The 12,500-nt window shown below is 51.9% G+C and overlaps 1 protein-coding gene across 1 annotated transcript in view; it reads left to right on the top strand.

Annotated features, from left to right (window-relative positions):
* Positions 1–12,500, top strand: part of LOC311343923 (tetratricopeptide repeat protein 28-like) — a gene marked incomplete at its 5' end in the record, with an annotated part of 23,220 nt that overhangs the window by 359 nt on the left and 10,361 nt on the right. The gene's annotated exons all lie outside the window — the stretch shown is intronic.

Below are 12,500 nucleotides of genomic sequence, written 5' to 3'. Positions count from 1 at the left end.
ATTGTGTTAAACCAGCCAATAGTGCGCCAGGGGGGGAAAAGCCAGCTTGGTGATTGGCTCCTCCCAAAAGCGTACCGGATGCAGAAAGAAATGAAATCCTCCTTTCCGGACCCTTCTGCAGGGCGAATTCAAATCGCTGGTCTGGGGTTAGCCGGTCTAACACATAGCCGCTGTGACGGCCTCACAGCCTAAGACCGTCCCAACACTTGTGCGACCCAAAACAACTGCAGTGTGCAGCACGCGGAGTAGAAACACAACACAGGCAGAATGGTTCTTAGCCGCCGGACAGGATCGGGAGAATAAGGAGAAGAAAGCCAGGTTGGAAAAGCATGTCTGACTGATCCTGCTGAGGCGCTCTCCCTCCCTCCCACCACCCCACCCCCCCCCCCCCCCCGACTCCCCCCTCGTCTCCCCCACCCCTTAGTCTGCTTGGACCCAGCCGCTGGAAGGCCCACAAAGAGCGGCGAGTGGCCGCCTTTACTGCTGCTGCCAGCAGACGGAGAGACGGGGAACCAGGCGATCAGAGCAGGAAGGGGAGGAGTGGGAGGAGGAGGGGGAGGAGGGGGAGGAGGAGGAGGGGGAGTGGGAGGAGGATGAGGGGGAGGAGGATGAGGGGGAGGAGAAGGGTGAGGAAGAGGGGGAGGAGGAAGAGGAGGAGGAGGGGAAGGGGGAGGAGAAGGGGGAGAAGGATAAGGGGGGGGTGGAGGTTTAGGAGGAGGAGGGGGAGGAAGAGGGGGAGGAGGCCACCCTCCTTCCGTGAACCGCCCGGGGGCGTATGGAGGAAAAAAGAAAACGTCTTCTCTGGAGTCAAAAGTGATCTGAGGAGACGTGCATGGTGCTTTCAGGATGAAAGTACACACTAACTATTGTGATCAGTGCATGAGCTCACTCTTCCCACGAGGATTTCATCACATGTTCTGCTGCTTTCTTTATTTTCCGTGAAAAAGAGCCAGGTTTTCCTTTTTATTTGAATCTACTTTTCTTTTTCTTTTTTTTTCTTTTTTTTTACAGTCGCTGGCCGTAAAAAACATTCACTGCCATTTACTGCCATCTGTGATAAAGTTGGGTGCCTTAACGCTTTGGTCGTGCTGTCCAAAGCAATATTGTTTGAAATGTCCTCGTTGTCAAGGAGTCGGACGGCAGACATTGGCGGCTGCGTTCGTGTGCCGAAAGACCCGAAGTCGTTCCAAAACCTGAGCTGTGGATTCTGAGTGTGTCTTGCCGCGGTCCACAGTGTCTAATTAGAGAGTACGGCCGGGGCCGCTCATGTCTGTCTGCAACAACACGCCTTCCTCTCCGCTCCTCGCCCTCCACAGACCGTACGGCGGCTCCAGCCGTTCTGCTGGGGAGCTCTGATGCGGCGGCGGCGCTGTAATGGCGTTGTTATTGCGCGGCCGTGCTCTTCTGCTTTCATATTAACCATCTGTTTGTTTGTTGTGCTGCCTCCCTCAGGAATGCCGCTTCGGGTTCTGCTTTTCATTAGCTCGGGCCGACATCCCGGGCCCTGTCTGGGAACCCGGGACACACAAGCCGGGTTCTTGTCATCCCACCTTAATGCCTTTCATGTTCCGTGGGGGTCCCGGTCAGAATTCCTTAGCGATAGCCTCATCCCCAGGCGGCTACGGCTAACTAGGGCTAGCGGTGCTGTGGCTACGCGGCGTGGTATTTGGAACACAGGATTAATTCCGCTCAGCGGGACGCCCGGGTGTGTGTGGTCGCGGCAGGCCCGGTGCGGAGCATGCCTGAAACAACTCAAGAGAAGTGGAAACAAGTCCTCTACGGATCCGTCGGGGCCCCGCGCCGCGTGCTAAGCGATCGTCTTCCAACATTTATCGCAGCGGATCTGATTGGGTTTCGTCCTTCGGCGGTCATGCATAATTGACTTAATTTGCCCACGAAGGAATCAGAGAGAGCTGTGACGTGTAATATTTATAGACTAATTTAGCGTTTGATACGAGCGGGCGGTGTGTGTGTGTACAGTACGCACACCGCGTCGGGGTTGTGTGTGTGCGCACACCCCGCGCAGACACGCACCAAAACACATAAGGCGATGGGGAGGCCGGTGTTTAAGGAGTCTTGCTGGGTGGATCAAGGCAGGATCAGCGCTGAGGTAGGAAGGGGCCTGATGGGCTCTGCTATGGCTGAACGGTTTAGCTTTAATCCGATGGAGAATTGACAGAGCCGTGCCCGTCTCTCACAGCCAGACAACAACGTGGTTCACACCTGCCACTCTGCCGCTTCCGTCTCTCCCCCCCCCCCCCCCCCCCGCGCGCGCGTTCCGGCTGATTACTGGCGATGATGAACGTTTACAATCATGTTTTATTCACCCAACAAGCCTTGCTCTGTTGGAACACGCGTTTATTAGCATTTTGTTTCGCGTCGCCTCCATTACCCAATCAGATGGCGTGGATTAGCCCTGCCACTCCTCGTGACACCTGCCGAGGTTTACACCCCGTCTCGTCGTTAGCGGACGGCCCTGGCGCGGAGGGTCTCTCTCCCGGCGGGAGGTTGATGTTTTCCTCCAGCTCACGGCCCGCCCGCTGCCCCGGTGGCGGGCGTTCTGAGACCAGGGGAACGACGACTCATTAGCCTCCACAGAGAGAGGCAGAGCCAAACCGAGCAGGAATGCGCGCACGCAGGTCAGCGGCGTTCCTGTGTGGAAAAGCGAACGCGCGCTGTTGCACAGATGTGAGCGGGAGGCAGAGTTCCCGGGCGGTGAGCGCTCGTGAAAAAGGCTTCCAGGATGAAAGCGGAGGAATTGCTGGTGGGAAACGCGAGTGGCAGAGCAATCCTCCAAAAAAGCAATCTCCAGCCGCCCAGCCAAGCTTGAAGGAGCGCACAATAGGCCGAGCCTTCTCCCTCCTGCATTAGCAGTCCTGTGTGGGATGCAGCATAATCTACCTGCCAGATTAAGATGACATGGTCATTGTCTACAAGAGAGAATTGAATTATGGTGTGTGAAAGGGCTTTAAATGAGATTATAGGGAAAGTGCTTCTTCCAAGTCTTGGGTGAAAACTGCCAAGTAAGACATGTTTCGCACGCGCACACACGCCTGCACGCACGCACACACACACACACACACACACACACACACACACACACACACAGGCACAGACACACACACACACACACATACACACACCCATATACACACTCTACATACATAGTGTGTTCTGGGGCCAGGCTACACTGTGCTGGTGTGATCTGCTGTAGCGCTATACGTTGTATTAGCAGCGATGACGGCGCACCTTTGCTCTGCCCACTTATGTGTTTACTGTGCGGGATTAACAGAGCGCAGGGAGCTAATCCCCCGGGATACGTGGCTGTGATTAGCTTAGCTGCTGCCCCCATATTTGCTACATATGTGTATAGTGTTAAAACTGTGCCTAATCTGCTAGCATAGCCAAACATGCTGAGCCCCACTCTGTCCTCCCTCCTTGTGTTCACACTAATTCTCTTTCTCTTTTCATGTTTCCTGTCCTCTGGCTCTGCACGAGGGTGTGCACGTGTGTGTGTGTGCACGCGTGTGTGTGTGTGTGTGTGTGTGTGTATGTGTGTGTGCACGTGTAATTTCATTGAGTGCAATCGGGCTGTCTGTGTGCCATGGAGATGGCTTATCTCGGTGGATGCGGGTGTGTCTGTGTCGGCCTCAGGGGAGCGGGGGCATGTGTAAAGATTCTGCAGTGGCAGAATGCCATTTGCTTTATCGCCATCGATCATCTCGCGATACGTCGCTCAAAGGCCTTATAACAATACTGATGGTATCAATTAATCAGTTATTGTGCCGCAGTATCGGATCGCATCTTTTATAATGGCGTCCAGGGCGAAGGTGGTGTCTCTGTCTGTGTGTGTGTGTCCGTGTGTCCGTGTGTGTGTGTGTGTGTGTGTGTGTGTGCGACTGCGTGCGCTCTCAATGCAGTGCAATGAGTTTAGGGCTAGATGCACGGATGGATTAGGGTTGGTTTAAGCAGATGGGCAGCGTGGGCCTGAGCTGCCCAGTCGCCAACACAGACAGAGCCAATCTGCTGCTCCGGCCCTGAGCAGGCTGCTGCTCACCGGGGCAGAGCCCGTCCAGGTCGGTCTGTCTGGGGCCCGGGGGCCACAGCGCAGCAGGGGGGCCCCCACCGGCAGGTCACAGACGCTCCACAGCCAATGGGATGAGATGAGGTGTGTGTGTGTGTGTGTGTGTGGGGGAGGGAGGGGGTGGGGCCGGCATGTGGCTCAGGAGGTAGAGCCGGTTGACTGGTAACAAGAAGGTTCCTAGTTCAAGTGTCGAGGTGTCCTTGAGCGAGGCACCTCCCCCCTGACTGCTCGCCGCTTGTCGTAGTCCACAGCTGCCGTCGGATGTGTGTGAATGGGGCGTGTGAATGGGTGAATGTCGGGCGTTATTGTGTTCTTTGAGTGGCCCGAATGAACCCGTCTGCCGCCCCCCTCTCCGTAGCGCTTCAGAGTCAATCGGCTTCCTGCCTGACGCTTTCATACTCCTTTGTTCTCCGGGCGAGACTCTTGATTATCGCTATTCCGAGCTCCCAGCAGGAGACCGCTTACTTTGAGTATTTAGGGCGGGGCTAGTGTTGGGGGAGACCAGCCCTTACATTCCCTACACCAATAGTCACATTTCTCTCTCTCTCTCTCTATCTGTCTGTCTTTCTGTCTGCCCTCCAACTCACTCTCTCTCTCCCTCTCTCTATCTCTGTCCGTCTGTCTTTCTGTCGGTCTCTCTCTCTCTCTGTCTGCCTAAATCTCTCTCTTTCTCTGTCTCCATTTCTCTCTGTGTCTCTGTCTGCCTCTATTGCACCCTCTCTCTCTCTCTGTCTGTCTGCCTAAATCCATTTCTCTGTCTCCATATTTCTCTCTATGTGTCTCTGTCTGCCTCTATTGCACCCTCTCTCTCTCTCTGTCTGTCTGCCTAAATCTCTCTCTCAGAGCGTCTGCTCAGACTTTGCATATTTTCCTCTCAACATTCATCAACTGTACATGTATTCATAATGCAATTAAGGCGCCATTTAAAACGATACTGGATTCACTCTGACCTGGAGTGCCACAGAGGTCTCCAGCGCCAACGTTTTGTGAATGGCCATTGATTAAGTACATTTTAAGATGATATCGGATTTCACAATATTTGGCAAGACACAGCAATATATTTCCCACCATGTCAAAAGAAGATATATTTTCTTCATGCTAACACCCCCAAGCAGAATTTGTCAGGTTTCCTGAGGGGGGGGAAAAATGACAACACATGATATGACAATGTTTGATCAATGCAGATGATAAAATAGTGCAGGGCAATTTACGGCTCACACACAACCACTATATCAGTCACTCTCTAATCTGTTGACAGCCAATGTGACAGTCAGTATTACTCCATGACAGCCTTTTCTTATAACACAATGCTATCCACACTCCCTATATCTGTAAATCTTTATCCATCTTCCAGCCAAAAACCCAAACAGAAAACAACAGCCCACACTAACAATAAATGCTGCCGCCGAAGGCCCTTTTACTCTCAGTCTGTTCTGGCCTTTTCAAGGCAATAAGCCTAACAAATGAGTTTATCAGAGGTCAGGGGAGGCCAGACTGCGGTGATTATTGCCCATCAGGAACCGCAGGCGTCGACACGGACAAACTATCAAAACAGGAGAGAGTTGGCGAGCGTCGACCGACCTCCCTGGCATCGACTGGACCGCAATACTTTGTGCACCGCAGGGTAAAAAATAGGCGAGGTAATCCGTCTCTGCCAAGCATGCCCGGTCGAGGCTTTGTGAAGGATTGCTGCGGAGGCAGAGCAGCTTTTTACTTACTTACTGTTTTGTCTGTTCCTCCCATAATGCTTAATGAGTTCGGAATGGAGCGCTAACAAGCGGCGTGGCCCCGGTGCTACCTGAGGTGTTTCCTTGCGTTGCAATTAATACATCTGGCAAGTGACAGATAGTTGTGCTGCGTTGCCATGGCGCTCGTCTCCACGGCGCGGGGGGGAACAGAAGGGAGAGGACGACGGCGAACGCTCCCCGCGGAGCGTTTCTTTTTTCTGCACTCCTTGTGTTGTGAGAGATTCTTTGAAAGCACAAACTTGATTTTTTTAGTTTGCGGCAAAGACACAGAGAGAGAGAGAGAGAGAGAGAGAGAGAGAGAGAGGCGGAGGGGGGTCGCCATGGCAAAGTGGTCTCTTCATTGCGCCCGTTACGTTTCATCATTCCGAACTAATCATGTCCTTCAGAGCCCAGGGAAGACTGCTGAGCTTGGAATTTTGGGTCGTCAGACACAGCTCTGCCAACCCCGTTCCCCCCATTTTCTTTTTCTTCCATCTCCCCATTCTGCCTCCTTATCACACTCCAATCTGCAATTACCCCCCCTCCCTCTCCACCATATCTGTGACCGCACCACTTTGCATCTCTTAGCCCCCTCTCCCTCGTCCTTTTTGATCTGCTTTCCCTCCTCTCCCTCTCTCCTCAGTTGTCTCTCTCCTTCCCTGGTCTTCCTTCCTTCCCACTCTCTCTCTCCCTTCTGTCTTGGTGCCACCGTTGTATTGTTAGGTGGACGGCCAGAGGAGGACCAGAGCTCTAGCCGCTCTCTGCTGGATCATTTGCTCTCCGACGCCCTAGTGGATTTTCAATTAAATTAAGAGATGATGGCGCTGTTCTCCTTCAGGCTCCCCCCCCCCACCCCCCCACACTCCCCCCCACACTCCCCCCCACCCCCCTTGGCCCAGTAATGGCCGCTTTGAAGATGGGCTCAATTCCACCCAGTGCAAACAGCCCCCACACTACACCCCCTACATACATACTCACCCTACCCCACCCCCTGTCCCCTAGGCCCGGGCCGGCCCCCCCAGCCTCCAGAGAGGTCAGCTCTGGTCCTGACCCATTACGGGCGTGAGGCTCACGGAGCCTTCTCCTGGTTAGAAGGTGGAGGTCCGGGGGTCCCAGGAGGGGCCGACTGAAGCAGGACCACCACCACCACCTCCACCACCACCACCACCACCACCACCTCCACCTCCACCCTTCCTCTCTTTTTTTTGTAATTACGTGGGCGTGCAGCTATTGAGACGGCGCTATCTCCACCTGACAGGTGGTGACACACACAGATGCGCCGGATAAATTACTGAATGCGTTTCCGCCCGGGCGGTAGGATTGCGGTGCCAAGTGCTGAGGGTTCAAAGAGAGAGGTGATAAGGAAGGAGGGAAGCTGAGACGTGATGGGATGCGGCGGCGGCGGCGGCGGTGAGAGAGTGAGGACCGAGGACTGAAGCACGCCGCGCGGGGGTCGGGGCGTAGCGTGCTGATGGATGGTTAAAGTCTGAGTGCATTGTTGACAGCTGTTATCTCTCACTACAAAAGGACAATAAGTCAGCCTCCGTGTTGAATGAGTTTGAAGCGGGGAGAGTGCACACCGAGCCACCGGGAGAGACAGCAGACAGGTTCCACGAACCGTCTGTCCTCAGGGGCGCTGAGAAAATAATCTCTTCCCATCCCCCCCCCCTCTTCAATTTTCATACATATTTGATCCTGTCCTAGTTGTGATTACCTCTCACCACATTGTCATTCTCCATCTTTTAGTACTCTCCAGAGTGTACCGTGTGTGGTTGTAGGTGTTTTAGTGTGTGTGTGTGTGTGTGTGTGTGTGTGTGTGTGTGTGTGCGTGTGTGCATGTGTCACTTGTCACACATAATGGCCAGAAAAAAGGGAGGTGGGGTGCAGGACGCTGGGTTTATTAGATTTGGCGAATGCAGCACAATTTGTCTGACATGTTGGAGGGAGAAGATTAGAAAGGAAAACACAAAATATATTCAGTATTACACTCTCATCCTGGAGCTGTTGCAATTGATTTTATTTTAAGCATACGTCGAAGTAGCGGGACCGCCGTCAACCAGCAGGGAGGCGGGGAAAATCTGGCATTACGGAGCCGGGAGACGACGGAAAAATTTAATTCCGTGAAAAGCGGATGAACAGCAGTAAGTCTGTTTTGGCGGACGGCAGCGTGCCTAAAGTCCTCGCTCGTGGCTTGTGCTGCTGCTATGTGTGAATTTCTCCACTGCTCTGGCCCCGTTGTCCTTTGCTCTCCGGCCCCAGCTTAAGCTGTGCGCCCCGGGGTCAGATTACCCCAAAAATGCTTCATACTCTTCCCGGGAAAACCCTAGCCCCCCTTCCCCCCCCACTCCTACGCTTATCATTCTTTCACACATTCTCCGGCTCTTCCGGGAAGCCAGGACACTGTTTTATGAGGTCAGCATGCAGGGACGGCATTATTCACACCGCTTCCCCCCGAATACGAATATGAGGCATGCATGAGGAAGAGTGCAGTTATTGGCTCGACTGATAACCCAGCCCTGCACCGACTATAGAAAATGTCCCCGATGTTCGGAATGTCGCACGACCGCAAACCGTCAACCGAGTGTCGAACCAGATGAAAAAATAAACGGATCGAGTTTTTTTTTATTTTTTGACATTTTCATGCAAATCATTGCTCCACACAAAGAAAAGAAAAAAAAAAACCCTCAACAGCTTCTCTGCTGCGTAGCCATCGATGAGCGTGAACTTTGGACATAATCACCAGTCAGTGTCACCCAATTAAGGCCGTCCTTCGGCAATAAATGGCTTCTTAATGGCGAGTCAATTCCCCCACTTTTGCACAAAGTCTCATACGAAATGATTAGTGATGCTTGGCTGTGCGAGGAGAAGAGGGGAGCATCAATCAAGCCTGCGATAAAGAAAAAATAAAAGATGGCTAATGACACGTGTGTGCGAGGGCCCGGGGGGGATTAGGCTGGCTGTCATAATCAAAGATGCATTCAACATCTCTGTTTTTCTTTGTTCCCTTGTCCTCCCTGACGCAGACGGCATGCAGTAGCTGGAAGGAAGTCATGCGCACAGACTGTTCTGAATTGATACTTTTTGCTCCATTTAGTGGACCTTATGAAATGTTTAGCAGCACAGCAGCTGGAAACACGGCCGTGTTTGCCCAGAATAGTAGGGTTCTAAAGCGTTAATGACATGATTTATTTTTTTCCCTCTCTGGTGTATTTTGTTCTGGCTGGCAACACAACAGAGAACACAAACCGCGCATTTCCCTTGGTTTCTTTTGCAACGCTGCAGCTACAGAACGGGTATTTGCGTGGTTATGTTGGTTGTCGTGTGTGTGTGTGTGTGTGTGTGTGTGTGTGTGTGTGTGTGTGTGTGTGTGTGTGTGTGTGCATGTGCGTGCGTGCGTGTGTGTGTGTTTCTGTGTGTGTGTGTGTCTGTGTGTACCCGTGTGTGTGTGTGTGTGTGTGGAGGGAGGTTATTCTTGTGTGTCAGTTGTGTTGATATCTGGGCTGTTTTAAGGAGTCCCCTGCTCTGCATTGTTTGGCTCCTCTGACATCAACACGCAAAGAGTTTCAAGCTGGGGAGGAACGAATGTCTTTATCGATCTGCCCGTTAAAATCTGGACGCAGAAACTGGCAGAGACTGGCCTCTATCAAACCCAATAGTACGGAATATTTTCATTTCGATTTTTGGCCAAATCTCAAATTGAACAGCGACTTTGACTCCCCTTGCGGGTTGTGTTCTTAATCTGGGCTGTGTGTGCTTGAACAGACGCACAAATAACATAGCGTAAGTTTAGTGCTCTGAACTCGCACTGGCTGTGAGCGGCTGTGTATAATTTCCCCATCCCTCGAACATCTAAAACCTTTGGTTAAAGCATTCCCGAAATACCATCTTGGCAGTCCGTCCCCGGCCACCAATGGCAAGGAGTGGCTTCCTGCTCCGAGTATGATTCCCTGTTCCCTTATAGAACAGGCCTCGGAGATCCCCGACCATCTGCTCACCCTCTCCTCCTACGCCGCTTGAGCATACAGATGCTGCTTCATGCAATGGACTTTTGTTTTGCTCTTCAAATAAATATGATTATTGTCATTCCAGATCAGGTTTCTTGGTGGGCTAATGTGAGTTAAGTGTCCTTGCTTGCGGCTGTCGAGTAGAAATAGGCTTGAAATTTGAACGTTGAGATGACTTTGTTCTTAGATTAAATAGAGATTTTCTTCTGGGAACATTAGGTTTAATCAAATTGGCACGCAGGGCACTGGAGGATTTCGTCACCAGGTTCCCTGGAGAGGATGCTGAGAGATTTTCCTCCGAGGTGGCATGGTAGCAAACCGATGATTGATGATCGAAATGAAACATAATAACACATGCGATTCATGACCTACTGTGAATGCAATGTCAATGCTTTTTTTCATCTCTTATTTTGTTGTCAAACCGAATACTGAAATCAACCTTCAGGAATTTCAGTGATTAAAAATAAAACACGGTACAGCGTACATAAAAAACACCATGCAGCTATCTCAGGTTACTAACACAAACCAGTGGGCTGTTTCCAGTCTTATCCTGCATGCAATACATTGGCCCGTAACACGTTGCTGTTTATCAGTAAATTGCCTTAAGAACTGATATCATGCAGCTGTAGCTGGCCTAATTAATACCTCAAGACATTACGGATCCTCCACCGTTTACATCAGTGATCCTGAAAGCACCCTGATGTTATTCAGGAGTAAGATAACGCCTTAATGCTTACTCAATTATGCCTATCCTCACTCCCGGGCCCAAACCTAACCTTATCTTGCACGGCCGTGAACCATAATAGATATAATAATCGCCTGGCCCTTGTGTGAATTTGTTGCGAGCATATTATCAGTTTATGGATTAATCGAATTTTGTCCCCCCCCCTCCCCTTGTGCGCGCCGTCGGGTATCTCTCCCCCCTTCCCCCCTCCGCCCCCCCTGAGTTTCTCCCACAGCGGAACGAGTCTGAGTGCTACTGCCCATTTCCAGGGCACTCAGGTGTGGCTCCACCTCCGCACTCTGTTAATTAGGACATAATGGCTCCATATCTGCTCGCGGGGGCCAAATGAATTGAATCAGTTCCAGTGCGTGATTAAGGGTGAAGGCGCTTGATGCAGGCTGCAGGGACCTGTCTGTGGATAATCGTGTGGCGATGGCGTGCGATTGCAGCCTCGGTGGTGTGCTCCCCGCTACGTGGGGTACCGGGGGGAAGACGAGAGGCCCCCAGGGTCCATGGAACTGTGAAGCCTCCCTCGGCCCTTAGCCGTACTCAAACTAGGACCCTCACCGTGAATGGTAAATGGTCCTCATTTATATAGCGCTTTTATCCAAAGCGCTTTACTGTGTTGACTGACATTCACCCATTCATACACACATTCACACACCGATGGCAGGGCAACAGCCAGCTCATCAGGAGCAGTCAGGGTGAGGGCGTCTCGCTCAGGGACACCACGACACTCGGCTAGGAGGAGCCGGGGATCGAACCTGCAACCTTGCGGTTACCAGCCCAAACCGCTCTACCTCCTGAGCTAACGCCGCCCCACCGTGAGGATGGACACGGTGCCGCAGAAGGGTTTGAACGTTGAACCAACTGAAAATAATTGGATCGAGATTTTCCGACATTTTAATGCAAATCACACACTGCTCCACACACTTCCGGGAAGCCAGGACTCTGTTCTATGAGGTCAGCATGCAGGGACGGCATTATTCACACTGCTTCCCCCGAATATATGTATGAGCACGCATGAGGAAAAGTTATTGGCTCGACTGATAACCCAGCCCTGCGCCAACTATAGAAAATATTCTCGATGTTAGAAATGCCGCAAGAGGCCGCAACCGTAACCGAACGTCGAACCAACTGAAAAAATAAACAGATCTCGATTTTTTTTTCGACATTTTCATGCAAATCATTGCTCCACACAAAGAAGAAACCCTCTGCAGCCTCTCGGCTGCGTAGCCATCGATGAGCGTGAACTTTGGACATAATCACCGGTCAGTGCCAACCCATTAAGGCCGTCCAGTGGAAGGGTTCGAGTGGCCCTACATGTTTAAGTACTGTCTTTATTATGAGTGCGCGTCGATTAGCTATTCCATGACCGTGCCGCTTGTATTTCCCCAGCTGATTCCAGTGTCCTTGATTCGTCACTCTGCCATATTGAAAGTAGGGACGTCCTCACAATTAAATATGACACGGCTCTGTGTAAGCTGCCATAACAAGCAGAACGACCCTTGATTCATTTCTACTGCCGAGAGCACGAGCAGTCAGCCAACCTGTCACATCTCTACCGCGCTCTCGAACATAGAACATCTGTACATGAGAGGACAAAACAAATTATTCCCACCACCTGAATAAGTATTCCTTTTAACCAAGCAGCCATTCACAATAAGCGGTGCACCAGGGTGGCCGGTCTTAATGGATTTTTTCTTCTTCATTTCCCCTCACCTCTCTCTCTCACGCACGGACCTCACGAACGCCGTTGAGTTGAATTAGCATCACGGCTCCGAACACTCCTCCTGCATAAGAGATGGTAATTGTCTCTCTCGGGTTCCGTTTCTCACCTCTCTCTCCCCCCCCCCCCCCCCCCCACAGTCCTCCCAGTACAGATTCCCCACTGAGGTGACTGCAGGATGAGCTTGAATATGTTACTCTGTGAAAATCCAGCAGCAGCCTTTCCTCCCTCC

The sequence above is a fragment of the Micromesistius poutassou genome (assembly GCF_964030765.1).
Source record: "Micromesistius poutassou genome assembly, chromosome: 5".
NCBI lineage: Eukaryota > Metazoa > Chordata > Actinopteri > Gadiformes > Gadidae > Micromesistius > Micromesistius poutassou.
Note: the sequence above shows the minus strand (reverse complement) of the source record. Positions and strands in the feature narration are given on the sequence as shown.